This window comes from Pleurodeles waltl, chromosome 7 (assembly GCF_031143425.1).
Source record: "Pleurodeles waltl isolate 20211129_DDA chromosome 7, aPleWal1.hap1.20221129, whole genome shotgun sequence".
NCBI classification, from domain to species: Eukaryota; Metazoa; Chordata; class Amphibia; order Caudata; family Salamandridae; genus Pleurodeles; species Pleurodeles waltl.
In genome coordinates this window covers 127,311,177-127,335,494 of record NC_090446.1, presented here as the reverse complement: position 1 = coordinate 127,335,494, position 24,318 = coordinate 127,311,177, and the positions used below count along the sequence as shown (strand labels likewise).

Below are 24,318 nucleotides of genomic sequence, written 5' to 3'. Positions count from 1 at the left end.
CGTCAACTTGGCGAAACTATGTGTAACAATCAGCGGGCCATGATTTTCCCAGACTTCACCAAAGAAACCCAGGCACAAAGGGCCTCTCAACAAATCTAAACGCACACTGCGCGAAAACGGAGTAAGATATGCTCTTCCCCGCCAAGCTCAGAATAGAATATGATGGCAAAACGCACGTCTTATCGCCTCAACTAGTGGGGGAATGGTTGGAAACCCTGAACTTAGCCAACATAGCCCCCCCCCTCCCAGAACCCCCTGCAAACCAGGTAGGAAACGCAGCAGATCTTCCAAACGGGTCACGGAGGCAGCCCCCACCCAAGACACCAATCCCTTCAGGAGATGCGAGACGCTGTGGATGCAGCTCTAAACTGGGGGGGGTCTGCCCTCAATCTCGGACCTCTGGCAGTATCTCGGACCCCGACTCATGTTGCGGGGGCTCTTCTATATCCTCGTGGGACACTACCACTAGCTTGCCTAAAATAACGCCAGGAACCTCGGAAGAAATTATCTGATCCTTTCGTGTGCAGACCGAACTGTCAGCGAGTACGTATGCGAACTTAAGTGTCGCTGACTGTATAACTAGTGAAGATCTCTTCCAATCAGCTGACAAAATTGCACCATAAGTAGATCTTAGAGGGACTCAGTTACAATGCAGCCGAGCCCCGGGAACAGCTCGGAGCGCGAGCTCTCGGCCTATGACACGCCACCCACCTATAGGACTTTAAATTAGGAATGTTAACGGTTTGGACTGGGAGAGTTCTGGTTACCGGTCCTGGGGTGTGGGAGTTGGGGAATTATGTTAGTTCACATAGTTTTAGGGGGAAATTCGTGCACTAGTCCTAAAAGCGATAGACCAGTCTCGATCTAGATCCTCAACAGGTAAACACAATAGCAGAACACACTAATGGTTTTCCCTTCCCAGCAGCCAACAACCAGAATATCACAGACTATGGCCTCAAAATATAAAATGATAACCTGGAACCTCAGGGGTCTAAATAATATGTCCAAGCGGTATAAAGTATATAACTACCTCAGGGGGGTACACATAGCTCTACTGAAAGAAACTCATCTACTCGAGCAGGAGGTTACAGCACTTAAGAAAAGATCGAGAGGCCAAACGTTTGCCACTAATTACTCAGTGTTCGCAAGGGGAGTACTAATGTGGGTCTGCCCTGGAGTACCATTCCAGGCACTGCACACAACCATAGATAAAGATGGGAGGTATGTTGTGGTCACTGGGAGACTAAATGGAAGGGAAATAACCATTGGCGGCCTATCTGCCCCGAATCTAGATCAAAGGAAATTCTTTGACAAATTATCCCGGCAAATAGGTCCGACCCTTGCGGGCCCGAAAGTAATTGGTGGGGACTTTAATTGCATAGCTGATATCAACATGGATAGGTCGCACCCACCCCTATTGCAATTGCAAACTCTAAAAACAGCCAAAGCATTCACAGAATGGCAACAACACTGGCAATTAGGAGACTGCTGGAGACAACTTAACCCTCCCTGCAGAAACTATTCTTACTACTCGATAGTACATGACCTACACGTCAGACTAGACACATTACTAATATCCCCAGAACTACAAACCACTGTGGTATCAGCCGAATACCTGGGCCGCACCATATCGGACCATAATCCCCTGTTGGTTTCACTGGTGTGGAATAGAGAGACCACTGATCCCTACTTGGCGTCTTGGGGCAGAGGCATTTGGAGATGAAGCATTCAAACACCTCCTACATAAAAATATTGAGGAATATTTTAAGCAAAACACAGGAACAGCATCCTCTAGGTCACTCGAATGGGAAACCTTAAAAATAGTAACCAGGGGCAACTGTATTGGTGAGAGTATCTGAGTTCGAAAATCAATTGAACCCGAACTAAAAAGGCTCGGACTCCCTTAGACATTGAGCGTAGGCACCCCACATACCCTGAGTTGACCCCCCCCCCCCCCCCCTTCTGAACGAAACAAAAACTAAAATAACCGAAGAGAACACTAAGCTATCATGCTTTGACTATAAACAGTACTTAAGCAGGCAACATGCCGAAGGGGACAAAGCAGGCACCCCTTTTGGCATGGCTAGCTAAGCCCTCTAAACAACAAACAATCCTAGTCGAAATTGAGAAATACCCAGGTGGTAGAGTACTCGGTCAAAGGGAAATAAATACTTGTTTCTATGAATACTAAACTTTGAATGTACCCCCTACTGACCATCAATAACACCCGGATTATGGAGTCCGAAGCTCTTGCCCTCCCTAAATTAGGACCGAAGAAAGCTCCTCCCTGGCTGCTCCTATAACAATCGCATAAATCAAAACAGCAATACAGGGCATGGCAAGGGGTAAAGTCCCGGGGGCAGATGGACTCCCAATGGAGTTTTATCTACTTTACCAGGACATACTAGCTCCAAAACTCTGCACATTGTACACAGAAGCATGGCATAATAACAGTTTACCCCAGTCAACCAACGAGGCCATAATGATCTCCCTACTAAAGCCAGAAAAACCACCCACAGATGTCTGTTCTTACTGCCCACTTTCTATGTTAAACCTAGACTATAAAATATTACGCCGGGTCTTGGCCAATAGACTCTTAACTTTCATGACCTCACGGATCCATCAAGACCAGTCTGGATTTATCCCACAGCGCAGCACAGCGCAAAATATTAGACCCCTGGTCTCAGTACTCCACTCCATGCCTCAAGCAGCAATAATCTCGATAGACATAGAAAAAGCCTTTGATAGCCTGAGGTGGGACTACCTAGAACAGGTCATGTTAAAACTTGGACTAGGAGAAGGTTTCACTCGCTGGACAAAGCTACTATACACCAATCCCACAGCAAGAGTGCGCACAGGCAACACTATTTCCGACCCTTTCTCAGTGGGATGAGGGACCAGACAAGGTTGCCCGTTATCTCCTCTTCTGTTTGCTATAGCAGTAGAGCCTCTTGCTCAAACAGCAAGATCCAAAAAGTGCTTTGAGGGTATCCCAATTAATAGCTGGACACACTATATCGCCCTTTACGCAGACGACATGCTACTATTTCTCAAGCACCTAGAAGCAGATCTACCAGGGGCAATAGATATGTTAGAAAACTTTTGGATGGCCTCAGAACACCGAATCAGTTGGAGAAAATCCTCCATTTTCCCACGGATCAAAGGCACTCCGAAGCCCTCAGACACTAGAGGTCTACCCTGGTCCCCGAATACATTTAAATATCTAGGAGTCAACATCTACTACAAGGTAGAAGACTTGCTGGAGGGGAATCTACATGGAGCAATCAGGGGAATCAAGGCTAGTATGCACTTCTGCCCCTAACGGTCTTTGGGAGAATAGCCTTACTCAAAATGATAGTACTACCCAGGCTACTATATTACTTCTCCACTATCCCACTCCTAATCCCGAAAACAGTATTAAAAAAATATAGAATCTTTAGCTGCAAGTTTTTTATTTGGGGTTCAAGTAGGCACAGAATCGCACTCCACACTCTCCAAAGACCCACCACAGGAGGCCTAGCCGCCCCAGACCTAGAAATCTACTATTGAGCGGGGCAACTACAATGGTTGGCAAAATTAATTAATAAACCCCCAGTTGCAAAGGAATTGCAGATACCACTAAATTGCCCACTAGAGAAAATCCTCAATATTTTAGTGAACCCCAGAAAATCAAAACAACAGCTACCGTTAGAATGGGAAGCGACGAGACACTGCTGGGAACAGTACTTAAAACGCACCCACACAGACCCCCTTACTTCCCCTGGTATCCTTAAATTACCTTTCAGGAGGCCACATCACTACGCACACTAACAGATTAATTGCATATAACATCACAAAACTGGGAGACTTATTTAACGGAAAACTTTGCTCTTATGTAGAACTACAAGATCGATTCGCCCTCCCGCCTGGCTTGTTCCTCACTCACAATGCTTTAATTAGAACTATTCAAAAATTATGGGACACAACATCATGTGAACCACCTACTCATGGAGGCTGTAACCTCCTCTGCTCAATAGGCGACCTGAAGGGGGTGATCTCAGGAATATACAAATCCATACAGAACAGCACTTGCCTTCCACTGAATAAACTCCAATCCAAATAGCAGACAGACCTAGATACCATACTAGAAGACACCCAATGGGCTAGAATCACCTCCCATGTTTACTCTGTCTAGAAACGCAAGGTTCAAACTGATACTTATATATTTATCATAGAGCCTATTTAACCACCCCCCCCCCCCCCCCCCACCCCACAAATGATAACCAAACTCTAACACGAACAACTCCTGCTGCCCCCAATGCTCTGAACTAGCAGCAGACCTAATGCACATGTGATGGAAATGCCTGCAAATCAATCCGTACTGGACAGAAGTATTCAGGAAGATCTCCACCTCCATTGGAAGATCACTCTCACCAACTCCAGTAGTAGCAATATTGGGGGACTTCCCTCGCCCTTCGGCTCATAAAATATCCAACAGGTTCACTGACTTGGCACTGATTCTTGCAAAGAGAGAGAACCTTGCATTGGAAAGACCCGGGTGGCCCACAAGTGAATAGATGGCAGGGTGCACTGGAGAAATGGGCTGAAACAGAGGGTACGGTGCCATTGAAAGAAGCACTACAGGGACAAGACCCAGAGACAATGCCACACAATGGGATTCGATGATGGAAAACCTAAAGACCATGGATGCTCCCACTTCAGAGAATGACACTTCTGCTACAGACTCTGATCCCGAGCAGATAACCACAACTACCACATAAAATGCCATGGAACTGCGAATCGCCTCCTGGCTACAGAGAACTGTCGTAACCAGATCTTTTTTTTTTTTTTTTTTTTTTTTTTTTTTTTGCTGTACTAAGTGCACGACGGGGAGTGGGGGTCTGAGCATTTCGTTGGGGACTACTTTAGTAATTACATGTTATAAAGCTTTTATAAACGCAATAAGTTAAGATGTATTTAAAAAAAAAAAAGTGTTGATGCATGCTAGCGTTTCCCAAAAATATTCCTAATGGAAAATCAGTAAGCATTTTCAACAAGATTATGGGAAGCATGAAAATAAACAAGCACTGGCAAAGCCAACTGATCTGACTTTTTTTTTATATTATTATTTATTATTTTTGTTGTTGAGTTTTTCAGTTTCCTCATTGCATGTCTTGTTTTGACATTGCTTTTGTAACACTTTATTGTTGAGAGCTGCCAGGACCTCCCTATTGCAAAAAGTGAGAGTTTTTGATCTCAAACCAAACGGTGCCACCAGTGGGGTAACAAGGTCCTGCAGCCCTCCTCCTCCCAGGGGCCCCCCCACAGCAGCTGCCATGAGTGAGTCTGGAGGGGCCATCTATTTTCTTTGTAGGCGCCCCCCCCCCCTCCGGTTTTGTTATGCCACTGATTACCACAGTAGTTCCTGGCACAGAACAAAACTATTTTGTGTGCCAATATGCTTCCTGTGGAAGAGCAGAATGCAGTCACTCACTCACAGTAAACCCAGCTGATAGAGAGAGAAATAGAAGTTTAATACAAACAAAATGTCTGCTAATGCCCGGCCTACTTATGGACCCAATTCTTAAAGAAGTCACAGAAGTGCACCCATGGTGTATCTTTGAATTAGTGGCTTTCGTGAATTCACAAGAACTTACAGAAGTAGGCCAGGAAATTGTACTCCTAGAAAATATCTGTGAACTGAATTTTAGTATGAGCAAATATGCATGTATAAATTTTGCTCATGTGAATCTATTAAGCGTTTACAAGTTTACTTTCCCTCCAACCATTTTTTTTTTTTTTTCTCCCAACCCAGGAAGAACTTCTACTTCTGCCATTGTCAGGAGTAAATTCCCAACCTTTCTCATTATGGGAAAAGAGTTGAGAAGAGCTGGTGAAAATCCTTAAAACATGCAAGTTACTAGGTTTGCAGACTTCGAGACATTCCACTCCTAGAACTATTGCTTGCTGCTTCTTCAAGCTGTGGTACATGGATCTGCGGAAAGGTAGCAAAATAAGGAAATTTCTATTGTAGGGATTGAAATTATTCAAGCCCTACTACAGTAGTAGCCCTAGCATAATCAGAGATGCTATTATCAGAGCTCTTACATAATGAGATTGGTACCATGTAGTGCAGTGACAAATTATGGCAGCAAAGTGACAAGTAGATTTTTTTTCCACAGGACAGGTAGATTTAAGACGCAACCTGTCCCATGGACAAGTAGATATTTTATTAAATTCCACACCCCTGGTTGTCCTGTACACTCTGATCTATCAGTCTTGAGTGATCATTTGTAAATCTGCTGGGCAGACTGATTAAAGACTTCTTCAGGATGGGGTATTTGCACTAGTTTGCCTTACAGTGAAAAAGACCTTCAATTTGATTCAGGCTTCCACGGGAGGGCTTTTAGGTATTTTAATGTGGTAATGTTTGCTTCTGTTTAGGTACAGTGTTTCTTTAGTCTGTATTGAGTTTCTTGCACTGACCATTGTGGATGATACTGCAGTAGATAGTTTAGCGGGAGAGGTCAAATACCTGTGTTTTGATAAGGCGAACAAGTGTTTTGCCAAGGTATACCCACGTTTCTAACTTTTTAGATGGTAGGTGGGAGCTTTCTAGAGGCTCCCATTACCGCATTTCAGTTGTCTCCCATCATGCAGCTGAAGCTTTTTGTCTGGTGGAGCATGTGGCTGAAACGGAGGGTGAAGTTGGAGGGATTTTATAGTTGCACCCCCCCCCCCCCCCCCCCCCCCTCTGGAGTCCAGAAATAGATTGAAAGATCCTTGCTTCAGTGGCTTGTCATTGGTAGGAAGTACTAAGTAAATTCTACAGTGCTTTATTCCCACTTTCTTATGGATACTTCTACATGCAAATTCTCCTCTGCTTGATTATCCCCAGGCACTAGACTGGATCTGGACACTTTTTGATGTAGCGTTCTTGTTTTTAAGGGGCTTTGTGGGTGAAACACCACAGTGGTGTTGAGCCATAAGGTGCCCACTCCAGTGCACTGATTTCAGAGCTGTTTTTCCCCCGGGACCCTTAGATGTGGTCCAGAACTCACTCGTTGGTTTTGCTCAGAAAAATCTTCAAATTCTTCAGGGGCATATGACCGCCTTTGAAACATCTGTTTGTAGTTCTTGTGGTTAAGTCATAACTTGAATTGTGTTGAGTTGTCTGTCTTAGCATGAATCCTATGGCCAAACTGTCATGGGTTGCACCTGTGACCATCATCTGTCGAGGAAAATATCTAGTTTTCCATCCAGGTCCTATCCTTCAAAATCCTTGAAGGAAAAGAGACCTAAACCTAAAACCCAGAAGGCGTGGTGACTTACCCTGCATGGCAGTCACTGTTAAAAGGGTAAGCCCTGCAGCAGTCTACACATCTTGTGGAGTCTTCCTTTGAGGCAGAGTTGGTGGAGATCACTTGTCCTGGCAGCTGCCAGCACGTGGTCCTGTGCTTCATTGTGCTACCAGAATCTTTGATGCCTTTCCTAGCACTGCCTGATGCCCCCAAGAGTTTCTGGAGCTGGAGGCCAGTGTAGCCTTGCTTTTAAACGCCATGGTTAAAATATTCAGGCTTGCTTTGGTTCTTCTCCAGACTGCCTTTGGGCCCCATGGCACTTGAGGCTCTGTTCAGGTTCTGGCTTGCGGGTCCTCTCCAGTGCTGAATAGTTCTTACGCTGTGACAGTTGCCGTGCTACCTCCAATATTTGACAGTCTGGTGCTGTCAAACAACTGTCAGCTCCAAAAACCAACCACCTCCTTTGCAGCAGTCCCTGTATAAAAGAGATAGATAGATAGATAGATAGAATGAATACAGGGCTATGCTACAAAAGGAAGCTCAACTGGTAGAGGATCAACAGTTTAGAGATAAACCAGCTTGCCGACAGTAGTGTTAGAGTATTATGCATGAAATCTTTGTTTCTTATTTTGGCTTTTCTATTGGACCCACTCCAACTGCTGTTAATGACAGGGACTACATCACAGTGAGGTAACTAGTTTGCTGCTTTTCCTTAATGTCACAACAGACTATTTGGTTCTGTAGAACGAAAGAGGGTTAGGTACAACTGAAACCAATGCGGTCTCTCAGAACCAGCTCCCACTGTGGTGGCCTCTTTTCACGTGTCGGTTTGCAAAGCGCAAAATGTTCTTGAGCGCCTCTGGTCTTGTATAGAAGCAGTGTCCAAATTCTTGATGAAGGTTCTACAGCCTTCCACTACGTCCTCTGAGGGCTTGCTACTCTTTATCGGGGCTGTATTATACCCAGTAACGGCTGCATGGGAAAAGACCACTTCAACCCCTGCACTTTGATTTCAAATTGCAGGATGCATGCTGGCCTTGTCTGTGCATCCCTTAACATAAAAACCAATAGTTCAGGGAGATGGGGTAGTGTGTGTGTGTGTGTGTGTGGTTCGCGGGGTTGGAGGGTGGTTGTGGTTAATATCTGAAGTTCTCAGACACCTGAAGCCGTTCCAGCTGCCACTAGTCAGGGGAGCTTGTAGCCTGCTACCAAAACAATACTATTCCTGAAGGTTGCAATGATTTGTTGCTTGGTGTGCTGAGAACAAGAATGGATTCCATGCAGACTCTCCTACAGATCCTTCATTGCACACTGGCCAAACAACGGTGTGCACTGTCCGGATACCATGTGGTCTTGTAGGCATTTCTCTGCCTTCCAGGTCCCCACCATCCCTTTTGAATTATGATTATGATTTTAATTTCTGTAGGGCAGTGGATCCCAACCTCTTGACTTCTGTGAACCTCCCCTTTATCATTACAGGAACCCCAGGACTCGCACTGTATCATTATTGGATTCTGGGGACCCACCTCCGCCTAAAAATTGTTGATAATTTGAACTGCAAAGGAATGCACAAAAACATACAGAAACATTCACCAAACACATACACAAATTATAACACATTTAATTTAGTTTGCAAACAAATGTAAATAAAATAATATGAATTTTGGAACTTTTCTAAATTTAATTAAAGCCACACATCGCCCATACAATATTATGTTTGATGCACCTGCATTGCTCCCACGAATCAATCGGAGGATACCAACTTAATTTTTAGCCTCCTGTTTCAAGTTCCTTGACATTTCCAGTATGTGCTAAAATTTTCAGTTGTGCATTTAGACACTTTATTTATGTACCCTATATTAATCTGTTAATGTTTAATTTTCTAAGCAGTCTACGACCCTCTAAGGAGAGTTTGCGGTCCCGCCCGCGGGGTTCCCGGACTGCGGGTTAGGAACCACTGCTATAGGGAATTACAAATTTATTTCCACCTTTTCAATTTGCTAACTTGCATTGGAATTGAAACTTGTCCTTTTTGATGAGTGTCTTTTAAGCCCCTTCAGTTAAGACCAACTTTTAAAACGGTCTTGCTTCTGTTAAGTCAGCGAGTTGTCAGTGAGATGTGGGTACTGAAGTTGTGGCACCGTACAAGTTTCTTTTCAGACAAGCCGGTACTCTGAACTAAAGCAGCCTTACTTTCCGAGGTGGTGGCCCTTCTCAGTCTGGGCAATCAATCACTCTTACGGACTCCAGAGCCCTCACCCTTAAAGTTCCCTCTTAAGAGGAGAGACTTCAGCTGGACCTCAGAAGGGGGGGCCATTTTTATTTTGCTATACCAAGATATCTGGTCTGGTTGCCAGCTCTTGTGGGGTATAAAGCAAACAACAGTCATGTTGGTCCAAAGAGAATCTTATCCAGTTGGATAATTTTTTGCATTAAGATGTTGTGCTACTTGCCAAGAAGAAACCTGATGAGTTGATGTGGCCCATTCCATTATGGCAAAGTCTTCATCTTTGCATTGTCCAGGGATGGTCCTGTGGCCGAGGCCTGTCATACGGCAACATGCACTTCCTAAACTCCTTTGCAAATATTAGTTGTAGGTTGGTGCTCACTTACTGAATGAGAGACTTAAAGTGATATTGCGAGTTCCTGTCCAGGGTTTCCCTGAGTAGTTTGTTGCCTCACACTCACCCTTTACTCCATAGACATCGACCTTCCCAGAGGACTGGAAGTACGCGGAGATCTGCCTGCTCCTGAAGAAACCCACTGCCAACACCCCTCCATCAGCTCCTCACACTTCCCCCCCCCCCCCCCCCCCCCCCCCCACCTCAAGAACTACTGCCCCATCTCTGCTGCCTTTCCCAGCCAAGGTTATCAAAAAGACCATCTACGCTCTGCTCCATAAGCACATTGAGAACAACATCCTGGACACCTCCCAATCAGGCTTCAGGAGCAATCACAGCACAGAGGCTGCTCTCCTTGACACCACAGATGTCAGTCGCTCACTCATCAACCATACAGCAGCCCTCATCCTACTGGCCCGATCGACTGCTTTTCAGTCTCACACCTCACCCACTGCTCCAGGCTCCACGCAGCTTGCATCCGCGGAAAGGCCCTACAATGGAAATGCTCCTTCCTGTCTGGCAGAACAGTCAGACTCCTGCCTTACCTGTCAACCTATGGAGATCAGCTGCAGAGTTCTTCAGGGCTCCTCCCTGAGCCCCACACTTTCCAAAATCTACCTGGACCCGCTCTCATCCATCGTCAAGGGCCACGGGCTGAACATTGTCTCCTATGCCGACTATACCCAGCTGATCGTCTCACTGACTGAAAACCCCACAACTACCAAGAAGAATTTCCGTAACGGGATGGAAGCAGTCGCCGCCTAGATGGACAGCTCAAATCTGACAAGACCGAGAGGCTCATCCTGGGATGACTACTGGTGGCCTTTAGCACCCCAACAAACCACGCACGCAACCTCGGTTTCATCCTGGATACATCGCTCACCATAACCTGCCAAAGCAACTCTGTCCGATCCCCCTGCTTTCACCCACTTTGACTTCTCTGGAAGATCTACAAATGGATCCCAAAGGACTGCCACAAAACCGTAACCCATGCCATGGTTACCAGGAGACTAGACTATGGCAATGCCCTCTACGCTGGTACCACCTAGAAGAATGTGAAGAAACTACAGCACATCTAAAACGCAGACGCATCCTGGACGTTCCCCACCGCAAACCTATCTCCAATCACCTCAGAGACCTCCACTGGCTTTCTATCGAGAAAATAGTTAACTTAATGCTCCACGTCCACTCTTACAAGGCCCTCTACGACCGAGGCCCACCACATCACCTACTACCCCGCCCCCACCCCACCACGGAAGGCCTCTGCTGGTGGAAGATCCTTTGCCTATCTCACAGCAAAGAGCGCAAACACCCTCTTGCTACACCTCACGCAGTCACTATCGCTACATCAAGGAAGGAAGGACCTTAAAATCTGGCTCTTCAACTGAAGCTCAGAGGACAAACCCCCTTAACGCCTTAAGACTCTTATGGGTGAGTAGTTGCGCTTTATAAGCCCTGATTTAAAATTTTATTTGAACCTCAACCTGCAGTATACCATACTCTCATTATGGTAACCCCCTGGCCTCCTTTTCAGCAGATGACAGTTGCACTTTTGTGCACTCTAAATCCACTATATTGATTTGGCACAGCTTTGTCTGTGCAGTTGTCTTGGGTTGCAACTCATTGTTCCTGGTTACATCCCCATGCGTTTCTGTTTTTAAAACGTGATCTGTGTGAGTGCAATCTGTGCGAGTGCATGTCACTTCCTTCTATGATGCTGCATTTTAGGAATTTGCAATTTTTTTTGACTCTGCAATGTGTTAACACATTTCATGTTCATTTTCCAGGTTTGGAGGACCAGGTTGTACTATCTTCATCATGCAGGAAGTGGCAGGCTGCCGGAGACTGGGAGCAAATTGTCTACATTGCTAACATCTGAAGACCTTATTATTTTTTATCCCTTTTTGTTTTTGAGAACCTCTTCAGCCGTTATGATGCTATGCAATGATTAATCTGGAGTGGGGGGTCGAAGAGGTGGGGTAAAAAAAACAGGATGTGTTTGGGGTTGCTACCTTACCCACACTGTACTTTCTAAATATAACTAATGGTACTTAATGGGTAGAATTTGTTCATCTCGTTCAAGACTATCCTTGTGATGTAAAGTATGAATCGCTCCCTTCCTCTGCAAGTGGAAATTACCTTTGCCAAATGCCTCCCTTTACCCAAATCCTCAAATTCATAAAGTCCATAAATGCAGCCTCATTTGTGCTGCTGCTCTTATGTTAGTCCATCTCTTCCCAGTCGCTAAAGGCAGAATGTAGTGACCTAGCATGCCTGTATTTGTAGACCTTATTGTGTAGAAGGGAAGAGGCTACATTACTTGTTGCTCCTTGGCCTGGTATTAATGTTACACAGGCTATGCCATAGGCCAGTAATGAGTTGTTTTCTTCCTTGTGCATTACTGGTTGCACTTAGTTTGTTTTCACGTCTGTCTGCTTCAGTGGGATCTTGCTAGCACTTTACAAGGTGTATGTGAGCATCCAAGTAGTAAAATTACCCGAGTCTCCATTTTCACCCTGCTTTTGCACAGTCTAGGTATAACTGCCTTGGCTGCTCTTGGTGTGAGGTGGGTAGAGGAAGTCATGTCACCTGATTCTTGGAGAAAGTCACTATGCCGGTCATGCTGCCATGGTTTTTGCATCCTAAAGACTTTGGGCTGTCATTTTAATTTGATCTAATGTCAACGATCCATGAGTTTAGCTACTCGTGTACATGGGGTGCAGGTCCCTCCGACTGTTCATTGTTTAAAGTTAATCTATCACTCGCCCGCATGGCTAGACCAGTGGCAATTACTGCCAACTGGTCTGTTCTTGAAGCTAAAGGGGATAGCTTTTGTACATGTAGTGTCACATTACCTTCACCTTATGCCACACAGACATCTTATGCCTGTTAATCTTACTGCCGTGCCCTCTTTGTCTGATAAAGCCTCAGTGTTTGTTTGCTTATATACCAATCTGTTCTGCTTGATTCGCCTGTAGATCAAACCCCTCTGCTTGCATATTCCCTGTGTAAGCATATCTAGTTGGAGGCTGGTTGGGACAAAAAACACAGGACGACTACTAGCATGTTCCTCTGTTTCCCATCTTATTGTTTTCCCAACACTTTTGCTGTACCCCTATGGTCTTGGGTTGATGAAGGTGTCTTTGGTGTATTGTAATGTCTGCCATGGTGGTGCCCATAAGGTTTGGGAAATTCTGGGGCATGCATGTTCTTCTCTAGCAAGTCCCCCATTACGTTTATAACTGCTTTCAAAGTGGCTGTTTACCTTTCAGACATTAATGTCTATTGAGGAAACCAGGTTGGATTAGTGCTGCCCTATGGAAACTGGTGTGGTTAGTCCTATACCTGCTCACTATTTTGAGATTGCCTTTGCTGCTGTGGCCAGAGGGAAAAGCCCTACCTGGTCTTGTCCTAATGTTTGTGTAAAAGCCGCAGTGCCTTAAAGCGGAAAAATATAGTATGGTCTCATGAAACAAAGCTGGTTTCGGAGTCTGGCACATGCCTTAATCTTTCAGTTCTGCAATTGCAAGAGGTGGTGCTGTGTGCCATCTGGACAGCACCTTGGCTAAGTAGAAAGGAAGCTTTGGCTTGAGGTCGCTTCCACATTAGAGCATCACCATAAACATCCTTGTAGTACTGTGATCATTTTTTTAAAGATGGCTCTTTAACTTCCTCCACACATACTTTGATTTCCAATGCATTTGTGTTTTGTTTTTTTTTTAAATATATATAAACCAAACTGCCCAAGTTTATTTCTTGGGGAGGGTTCTTGCACCTGCTCTACCTCCAATCTATGTGCCTTCTGTGAGCCCTCCTTCCTGTTCCAGCACACATCTCCTCCTATTAATCTGCTTTAACCACCAGCGTTCAACCTTGCAGTATCCTAGAACCTGACGCTAGTGGTCCCTGTTTCACTTCACAACTGCTTTTCAGATGGTACTGTACCAGTCTAGTGTTAGATGCCTTAGCAAATTATCTCACCCCTCAGCACTGACACTTTCTGGATCTGGTTTACATATGTTCTTGGCTGTGCTGCTGTCTCAAGGGTTTCAGTGATTGTTGTTGTGCAAGACTTGGGAAAGTTGTAAGACAGTAGTTGACACTAAAGTCCTAGCTTTTCTTGTTATTACATTAATTGCAATCAAATATCTAATGGTGTTTTGAGATTCTGTGCCTATGGAGGGACCAGTGGCTTACCCCTGTGCTGCAAACTTGTTGGCATCGTGGTGGGCATTCTGTGCCCCGAAGTCCACTTGCAGGACTTCGCTGCAGCCATAGGTTTCTCTGCTGCATTGTGAGAATACGTTAGTTCATGCCATGTTAAATATTTTCACAATCCCATAAAAGTAGTAGTTTTGAAATTGTTGCCGATGTACCACATTCTTGTACTTTAATTTTTGTATTTATATATTTTTGCCTGGCTCTGGTGTCATTTTATGGACATGAAGGTTTATCAACACATCTGTGGATACAGTGGACTTGTCTTTTTGTCCTGTTGGCCGTACCAGTACATTCAGAAGTGCCAACCTGTTACGAATTGTAAATATTTTGATTCCGGCACTCTTCTGGGCTTGTTGAACAGGATCAGTTTTGTTCCAAGTATGTATTTCACTATCTACAGGCCAAGATCTATGCGTTCTGCATCTCACGATTGCCGTTTAGTTTTCCTTTTTACCCCCCGCACCCTTCATGTATACTTTTTGAGCCCTTGGTTAAGCAGCAATTCGTTTTCTTTCACTCATTGATTTGTATTGGCAACTGTGCCCAGACAGAATCTGCTGGAGCGATTTGGTTTTTAAATAAATATAATAAAAAGGACTGGTAGAAGATGGAATCAATCAGCCAGGCTGCTGCTGAGTTAACTGCTCCTTCGAACTGAGTGATCTGGTGTAGTGGGTAGTAGGCTTTGGCACCACCAGGTGGGTTGGTTTCTGGCTGCTTTAGCCATCCTGTGTTCTCCAAGGTTTACAGTAACCTTGCATTACAAATGCGTTTTGATAGACTTGTCACTTCTGAGATTCCTTTTCTGCACATGTGCCCCCCCCTCCGGACTGTGCTCCTTTGTTTGGTCTGCTACACCTGTCAAGTGACCAGTACTACTCTTAGACAGTGGTCAGTTATATCCAGAGGCTTCTCTGGAAAATGTTTTGTGCAAACTGAGGCCTTTGATGCATGAACCTGGTACTATTGCATACCTCTTGTGACATTTGGAACTTTTGTAAAAGTGACCTAGAGGTGTCTGAGAAGACCGTTATGAACAGCTTGCAGTATAGGGGCAGTGTTGCACTCCATAAACACTGATGCTTCTTTTCTGACCCATCAGGCATAGAATTCAGCATGTGCCATTTGGTAGAGATGCTGACTTATCACCCATGTCAACCCAAAACCATGGAAGAAGTGCTTCAGTATGTTTACGCCTGTCAGTGCACCTTAACAAATGCTCAGGTCAATCATTTAGCTCCTGTGCTACATTCTTGTCACAAGGGTGCTTGCATTACATCTAATGAAAAACATCAGCACATGAGTGCAAGACTTTTTTTTTTTTTTTTTTTTATGTAAAAAGCACCTACAATCTACTAAAGAATGTCTTTTCCCACATCCCCGTAACTTAGATTGAGTTCATGTGGAGCAGCAGAATAATTTAAATTTAATATGAGAAGGGAACAACTGAAGCCCTGCAAGGGAAAACCTTTCAAACTCTCAATTCCCCTGTATTTGTTTTCCACGTTTTTGCACAGAAGCTGGTAATAGGACCTTTGTGTGAACAACTTTATAGAGCTATTTTTTTGTACTTGGTTAATGGAGTTTTCTCCGAGTCATTATATTTAAGTTCCTTGAACACTGTGGATACCCTGATGTGTATGAATGGCCGGGACACTGTAAATTAAAAAGTTTGTGTGTATAATAAAATTGGTTTAAAAGCCATATTCAATCCACAAATAGCTTGTTTGATTTTTGTTTGCTTTGTTTTATTATGGACGGGCTGAGAGGCTGTTGGGTCAAATGGCATCTACCTTTAATCTATTAATTGATAACCAGCCACCAAATTGGCAGATAAACACATTAAAAACAAAGTATGGATTAATCTTCCCGAAAATTCTCAGACTGCCTGGAAAAGCTTTTCCCCACCAGTTGCTTTCCGGGGCTGCCATGTAGTTCCCACTAAGGCTCATCTGCCAGACATCTCATTGATGTTTAATAAGTACCAAACTGCTCACTGATATTCATGAGTGTAGGCTGAGGCACATACTTGGTGCTTCACCTACCATTTTCATCGGATTGGACAGTGACGAGATCAAATGTATCCTCAAGGTTTCAAGGTCAAAACGAGACTTGTGTCCCTGTATTCATCTGCAGGTGGTAGAGGAGCAGAGTGCAAAGTTATTGTGGTCCATTGTCCACACTGAATCTTCAAAGTCTGGTTAGAATGTTTTCCCAAAAGCTGCTGAAGATAGTCTGAATTTCCTGCTCAGTGTGCCGACCTGATGCTGGTTGAGGTCTTAAACCAGGCCAGATTTTTCATCATTAAGTTGACTCAAGTATGCTCTGGGTCACTAACCCCAATGTAATGTGTGGCAACTCTGGCCTCTCCAGTCCTTGATGTCTCTTAAAACCACACCTCCATATGCTTGAGGATTATGGCAGGCACCCAAAAGATAACTCAGTCTTTCTCTTTACTCCAGTGCTGGCCTTTATCTTGGCTTGCATATAATTCGATGACTAACTGCTGGTAGCAGGGGGGAGGGTGTGTCAGTCATTCCACAAGCAAACTGTTGTCACTGGGCTTGTGTGTCCAGCGCCATGTCAGAGCAGCATCTTCAAATAAATGTGCTAGTTCTGAGGGTGGTTCACCTTGCCATGAAGGTATTTCTTCCTTCAGTATCCAGCACCACCATTCACACCAACAGGCAAGATGGCAGCCCATGTGGCAGATAGAGCATCCATTCAGAAGTTGAAGCTATCACTTCATTAGAGGATCACAAGTGAGAACTACACCATGAAGTGACAGGCAGTCTTCTCCACATTTGACTCCATCTGTAGATCTTACCTACAGCTCAGAAGTGTTCTTAATTTTGTGCCACCCACTTGGCTTTGAATGGCTCCGTGCTGAATACCTTCAGGCTGTGCTGGTCCCAGGTCCTGTTGTATGTTTTTAGCGAGTCTGCTTCGGGCAAAAGTCTTGTTGGACGATCTGGCACAGCTGATCTAAACTCTTGGTGGGGGCAAGGGGAATCTGGTACACCTATCTGTTGGCACTCGCTAATGGGATGCCTTTTCTTCTGTGCAAAGTGAACATGGTAGCATGATTCTTGCTACAGTCTGCCTGAAGTGATGCAGCTACACATGCAGTGCCAGCAAGAATCCTTTTTTCTTACCTGACTAAGTTCTAGATGCCATGACTGCCAGAAAACTTACTATGCAGTCCGTGCATGAGCTGCTAAAAAAAATTGTACAGTAGTGCCTGCTTTGAATCCCTTTAAATCGGGGCACTTCTGATGTCGTGCATTTGTCTCGGGGAGCTGGCTGTTGGTAGTGTCATGGGCTGCCTGGCTTCCCTATCTGTTTTCGTGTCTCCTGGATCAGCCATCATTGTTTAGATCACTGTATGTGACACCTTTTCTAAAAGGTTTTCAGTATTTATATCTTCCCAGACCATTCTTTATTTGCAGTGGTATTTGAATTGTTGCCCTTTTGTGAATTCCTTGGCCTGGCCAGTAATTACTGGCTGTTACTTTCCCTGGGTTGTGCAGCATGGCTTATTTGATTAGGTGGCACTACTCCTTCTTCCTGAATGGTTTTGCTTTGGGACTTATCCTCAAGGTGAGGAAGTTCCAGGAGGATCTATCCATTAGAAGTAACAATGTTCCTGGTTGACACTTAACCTTTCAACAGATTATTTACAGGCCCTCCTCCCATCGTGAATCCGTGTCATAAAATCACAAGTTATTGAGAAAATGGGCGGTTATCATCTGTTAATGTTCTAGGTTCATCTCTGCATGCTTCACTGGGGCATGTGAAACTTCTTTGGAACGGACATAATGCAAAGGTTGGTGCCTGTTAGCCTCTGGTTAGGTCCTGGCTAGAGTTACATGATTCCACCTTGTGGTGATGGAGAACTGCTGCTGGGGAAAAAGCTTTTCTGAACCACGCTGAAGCCTGGAGAATATAAAGTATTGGAATGTGCTGGACAGCCATATCTACCGGATACATGGCTACTAAAGGAAAAAACCTTTGTCTAACGCAACAAATTTGAGGGTTTTTAATAAAAATAAATCTGTTGGATTAATGCTGACAATGCTTCAATCTTGCATGGTTTTCAGGTCCACCCAAAGTCCAGGCTAACATCACATCTGCAACAATTTGGTCTGGGGAATTCTGGTTCGTGGTAGCACGCTACACCTTGCCTCCATGAAAATATATTTGGATGATTCATGGAAGAATTGGTGCTGCTTCACAATTTCCAAACCATACAAGTCCATCAATCCACACTGATTAGCATGCGAAGAAACAATATAATATGGGCTAAAGAGGTCAAAGGAGTTATTTTTCTGTAATTCATAACGTGCTTCATGTAAACCAGAATATTGACAATTGGGTCTGCTTTGCATCTGCTTGGGCGTAGACAAAGGATCCACAACCGTTTCAATAACTACTTAAGTTCAATAACAAAAACATACCGAGTATTACAACAAATTAGAACTGTTGCAGTAGTGACTTCTTCAGGCAAGATTTCATTAGTGGCCATTGCATGCAGGATTGGTAGCAATGACCACCTTTGAGCATGATGTAAGTTCAACAGCATTCTCATCAAAAATACTCATTAAAATTTTGAATGCATCTACAGGTCGTAGCGTTCATACATGTAGCGTCCTCTGGCACCTAACAAAGGATTGGTTAGACTTCCCAATGCAGAATTAACATTTAAATATCGGTTTTGCATATATTTTTGTGAAGACATAAGGTAAGCAGTCCTGAAAATACACACCTTAATTTCTGCTAAAGTGAGTTTCCAAACGTTAATGAAACGTGTAATATAGTCGCGTTTTTCAGACGCGACTTCTAATGTTTTCTTTAACTAGATGACCATGAAATGTAATTATCACATGGTTAGATTGATCACTGTTTAGAACTTATGGAGAAGCCTACACGAAGGTCAGATATGCCTTAGTATGTACTTTCTTTTTGTATCATTACATTGTCTCCTCCCTCGTTTTCCAGAAGCACCCGCATCCTTCAGTCACCTTAAGGTACTGCGAGGCCTTACACCTAAGCAAGCCATTTTAATACAGTTTTTGTTTTGTTACTGTATTTTTGCAAAAGTGGGGTGATGACTGAAGTTGTAGCTACATATGTTAATTTGGTGGTTGTTTGGGGGTGATTTCTTAATGGGTGCAAGTGTCCTGTGGTAGACCACCCCGGAGTTTGCACTGTCGAATTGTCCTTACTGCCAGCTAGTTATGCGGCACTCATTTTAGAAGCTGCTCAAGAAGCAACATTTTATTATGCTTTGCCTAATACAGCTTGGCTCAAAGGTGTAACTGGGATTATTCTAACGAAAGGGTTAATTACAGGATTCAAATCCTAGTGTTTGTAGACAGTGACTGAATTTCCAAAATGTAGATAAAGCTGATATTTGATATAAATCAAGCGGTGCTGCATAGACCACACTGATATTATTAACTAGTTGCTATGGGCACTGCACCTATGGCTGATTTGTATTAGTCATGTAGAGACAATCCAGGTTGACAGTTTCTTTAAAAAAAATTTTAAAAAATTACGTTACTACTGGCAGCTGTGCCTGAAAGACTGAAATGCTAGCAGTACCAGTAATAGTCTTATCTGTGGTTACTAATACATTTTTAATATTAGCAAGCCCACTAGAATTATACTTTTTTTTTTTTAATTTACTTATTATTTTTTTGGAGGCACTGACATTTTGCACATAGTTATGGATTTGCTGCAGTTGCCACTAAATTGATCATCTGCATACTCTAGAGTTTGACAAAGTTGTTTATGTCCGGAATGGATCACAAATTACTTAAAAATTTGTTAATGGGGGTTGCTGCTTAGTGGAAGGCTCTTTGCAAAAGTTGACTAATCCTCTGTTGCTTCCTGTTTTTTTGGGTGGCAGCTTAGTACTAATCAAATGAAACATCTGCCTAGAAAGGGTTGATGTGTACAAATGACAAAATAAGTTAATAGGATCACAACGTGTGCTGTTGTGCTGAATAATTAGCATTTTCTAATTTAGTACACCCTGTGCATAATTGGGTCGTCTCCACTACATAATTCAGTGGTCTTTAGTAATAGCAACTCGGGAGGATTTTCATGGACCATTAGTAGCTCTTATTACATAAGAGGTTGCAAACCCAGGAGCTACAGAACTCACAGAAGGTCATTGTTGCTGTCTCCAATTAAATTTGTGCATGTTGACTGTGTGTCGACCTCAGCTGTGAAGAATTATGAGGCCTGTTTCCCTGTGCAGCCTAGGTGATTTCATGTTTTCAGCAGCACACCTGATCTAGTCAGGTGACAGAAGTCCTCGCCTCCAATAGCGCTGCAAATCTCTATTGACTTGAATAATGACTGTCTGAGTCTGGGTCAGCTGTTAAGATATCCAGGCTCTCTGCTGAGAGGACGAAGTGGGAAAAGGTGATCTCTTTGTGAATTCTGCATTTAAGTTGTATGATAACCAAGATGAATGCTGTAATCTTCCATATTGGCCAGGATTGCTTTTGTCAGGTGAAGCTGGTAATGGTCCGTCTGATATCATTGGAGTAGATCCATGAACCAATCATGGCAAGCTGGAGCCACCAGGATAACTCCACATATGGGCTAGTTTTTAATCTACTGTAGGACACTTTGAATGAGGAGTCTGACGAAAGGCATTCCGGAATTCTCTAAGTTCACCATTTGCTGTTCCTCAGGGAACAAGGTTCTCCTGCACATCCAGGGCAACCTTGTTCCATTTGCAACTCGTGCAGTGACGGGAGAATAAGAGTGGGCAATACCAAGCTCTGAAGATCTAGATCTTCTGGTGAATCTGTAACATCTATGCCAGCTTAGGCATGCTGCTCTGGTGTTGTCTACCTTTGTGTGGCAGCCCAGAAGAGACCTGCATGTTCTCTTGGCCGTTCCCAAAGTTGTAAATGCATCCAGCACAACAGTGTTTCCCTTTGCTTTTTTAACATAGTTGAGGGCTGCATTGTTGTTGGTTATCTTCCTAGATCTTGCATTGTCCAACATGTGGGAGAGGACAGCAGTCTTTCTGATACTGAAAGCGTATGTGGATGGACAAATCTGATAAATCTCAGAAGGCACTAGTGAAAAGCTCTTGTTGCGATGTGGTCCACCATCCTTTCAATGGCCTTTGCTGTCGCTAGAGGAAGAAAGTATTCTGCCAGACTGCAGCTCAAAATTGCATAGATGGGTGCACTTCTTGCAAGGCACCACAGAACAATTGAAGTGGTTCATGGAGCAACAAAGATGGACCAGGGTCTTTGGGAGGAGTCTGGACTTTTACTTTGACAGTAGACTGGTACAACAGTGAAAACTAGTCACCTGCTGGGGGCATTCACTAGAATGCACTTAGTCCAAAAGGCAGCATTATGTACTGGTTTACCACTGAGAGTTGGAGTTACCCATTCTGCAGGAATATATGCAGTATGTAGAAGTAAGTGTCATACGAGTCTCTGGTATAACCTTTCATTGTACGGGATGGCTGCTAGGAGCTGAACCAAAGTTATCTTGCACTTGTGTAAAGGAGGAGGTGGGGGGGGGGGGGCGGGGATTTGGTTCATGAATCAAAGATTTAGAATGGGGTGAAGTTATCCACTGTCTGGCATATCCAGTTGCTCCTAACCTGACGAGCTGTGCCACTTGCAGAAAGACTAGATTCCCAAGTGAAGTAAAGAGGCCTTGCTTTGTATTCTTCTGAATGAATGGACTGATGTATCTGTGGTAGTGGAGAGCCCCTTTTGCGCGCTCTTACTCTGGTATTGACTAGGTTTTCTGAGATGGAGGAAGAGTGCAATGGGGAAGTTCTTGAAACATTTTGTCCATTGAAGCTGGCTTGTTCTTGCTCTTAGACCATAGTCTTCTTGTGCTGATTGGTACATGAGGAAGTGGCAGGTGCCCAGGAAGAAGAGGACCGGGTTGAGTTGAGATTCCTTAGCTAGTGGTAATATCAGTACTCCTTGAATATCATTTATTCATTTGATGGGGCTATACCTTGCCTTTTGTATTATTGAACGTGTCCTTTCTCTCTAAATTGAGGTGATGCTTTGGCCACCTGCTGAGGTGCAGAGAATCTTGTTCACGCATGGAAAAAGTCCTTGGTCCGAGTGACACTCTAAATGAGTTCTTGGCCATCAGTAGTTTCTCCTCTGCTTTTTACATGCCTGTGTAAAACATAAACTTGTAGTCATCCTGTACTGCTTGAACTCATGCCACAAGTTCAGCCTGTAGCTGACCATGATGGTTTAGGAATTAGCTTAAGTGTGATGTTTTACCTACTTGTCCATGCAAGCAGATTACTGCCTTTTCAAGGAAGTGGCACCGCTACCACAGACTGAGTGGGTGGGGCTACATTTTCTAGAGACTTTGGTATTGTGGGCTTGGAAAATGGCATCCTACAGAGCCTGCTTGGTACCTGAAGTTTCTGTCCAGAGCTGACTTGGATGTGGGAGAAGAGGCTTCTATCAGTGCATTAATGCCCCTATTTTGTGATGAGTTCTGAGGCTTCAATTGTAGCTACTAAGTAGTGACCATGGCTGAATGGTTACTTTACTTCTGGTTATGTGCAGATCTCAGTGGTCTTCTCTGGGCGGTGAATCCCTTCTACCCCCCTCCCCCCCCCCCCCCCCCCCCCCCCCCCCCCAAATACCTTCATAGTATGGCATCTTTTGAGGCAGGTGATGACTGGTGGAAATGTATGCAGCAGAATGTTGCCCATCTTCTAGTACCCTACAGGACAGCTCGTGTAGGATAGGCATCTGAATCTGGGTGAGTGGTCCCAGTAAAACTGGAGATGATTATTGACCTCTGGTGCTCAGTTGCACCATGAAAGTGAGAAGCTGGGTAGAGCCTCCCTATCATCCAGCCTCACACTAAGAGCATTCAATCAATCATAGCATTTTTTGAAGTGCAGCACTATCATCCTTAAGGGTATCTGGGTGTTGAGGGTGGTGTTTCTGCTGAAAAGCCACGTCTTGAGTCCCTTCTGAAGTCTGCCAGGGAAGGAGCTGTTCGAAGGTGGAGGGGCAGGCTGTTCTAGGACATGGCTGTTGTGTAGGAGAAATGGTCTCTGCTGCAATGGATGTGGGGGAGAGGGCTACATGTGCATGAGGTAGAGCATAGATGTCTTGCTGGGACATAAAATCTTGGTCGATGGTTGGTGTAGGATGGCCCTAGGTCGTGGAGAGCCTTGGATACGAATGTGAGGATTTTCAAATGGGCATCTCTTCTGGACAGGGAGCCAGTGGAGGTTCCTGAGCTGATGCTTGAGCATTTGGGGAGGTTGAGGATGAGTCTGGCTGCTGTGTTCTGTAGAGTCTGGACTCTTAAGTAGCTGGGAGGACACTCCGGTGTAGTGTTGCCATAGTTGAAGCGGCTGGTGACCAGGGCTTGCGTGTCTTTCTGATGTCTGTAGCGATCCATTAGAAGATTTGGTGGCTCTTACGGAGGATGTAGAAGCAAGAGGAGGTGACAGCATTGAGAGTCCACAGCATTGCAGCAAGCTGGACTTCAATGGAAAGGATTGGCTGCTCCTGATAGAGGCCTTGATCTCTGCAATGGGTACTGATGAGATGGCCTTCTGTACCTGCTGAGAATGCCAAATCAGTAGTTAAATTGTGAAGGCTGGCATCTAATTGTGTTCCTCTGGCATCTGGATTAACTGATAGTTAAGTGCCACTGGGTCCAGGGGATGTATTCTACCATGGTAAACTCCTCCGAATGCTGTGGCAAACTGCCGTGGGAGACATTTGGCAGACTGACAATTCCTCTGCTTATGTTTGCTGTGTACTGATTTGTGGGAGAGGGCAGGATAGTGGACCTGAATCCTTTCCGGAAAGGTGGACCTCTAGGTTAGCACCTGTTACCAGGTGGGCACTTCCTTGGTGAGTAACATGTATAGCATAAAAGCTGAATGCCTCTCTGAAGGAGGAGTTTGGGAAATGGTCCTACCTGGTCAGATTGTGACAGTCAATCACCACCTCTACTGTTCTTCTGAAAGCTAAAATCAATATCGCCTTCAGCATTGTGGAATCTTTAATCCACTTTCAAGCCAGGTGGTGCAGGATGGTACCTCAGACCAATGGTGGTAGATGGACTAGATGCATGCACAGATGACTTTCCCAAACAAAACACACAGAACTTAAGGTTGGTGGCTGGAACAAGTGAATGATGATGCAGTC

At 44.4% G+C, this 24,318-nt stretch overlaps 1 protein-coding gene across 3 annotated transcripts in view; it reads left to right on the top strand.

Annotated features, from left to right (window-relative positions):
* The window catches only part of STK35 (serine/threonine kinase 35), a 48,880-nt gene extending 33,052 nt beyond the window's left edge, over positions 1 to 15,828 (top strand). For 2 of the 3 annotated variants that reach the window (XM_069243294.1, XM_069243293.1), the window contains exon 3: positions 11,689 to 15,828. The gene's annotated coding sequence lies outside the window, so the exon portion shown is untranslated. Of the gene's footprint in view, positions 1 to 5,794; positions 5,856 to 11,688 lie in introns of those variants that run through there. The other variant, XM_069243295.1, reaches the window with a different exon arrangement.
* The last annotated feature ends 8,490 nt before the right edge of the window (positions 15,829 to 24,318 follow it).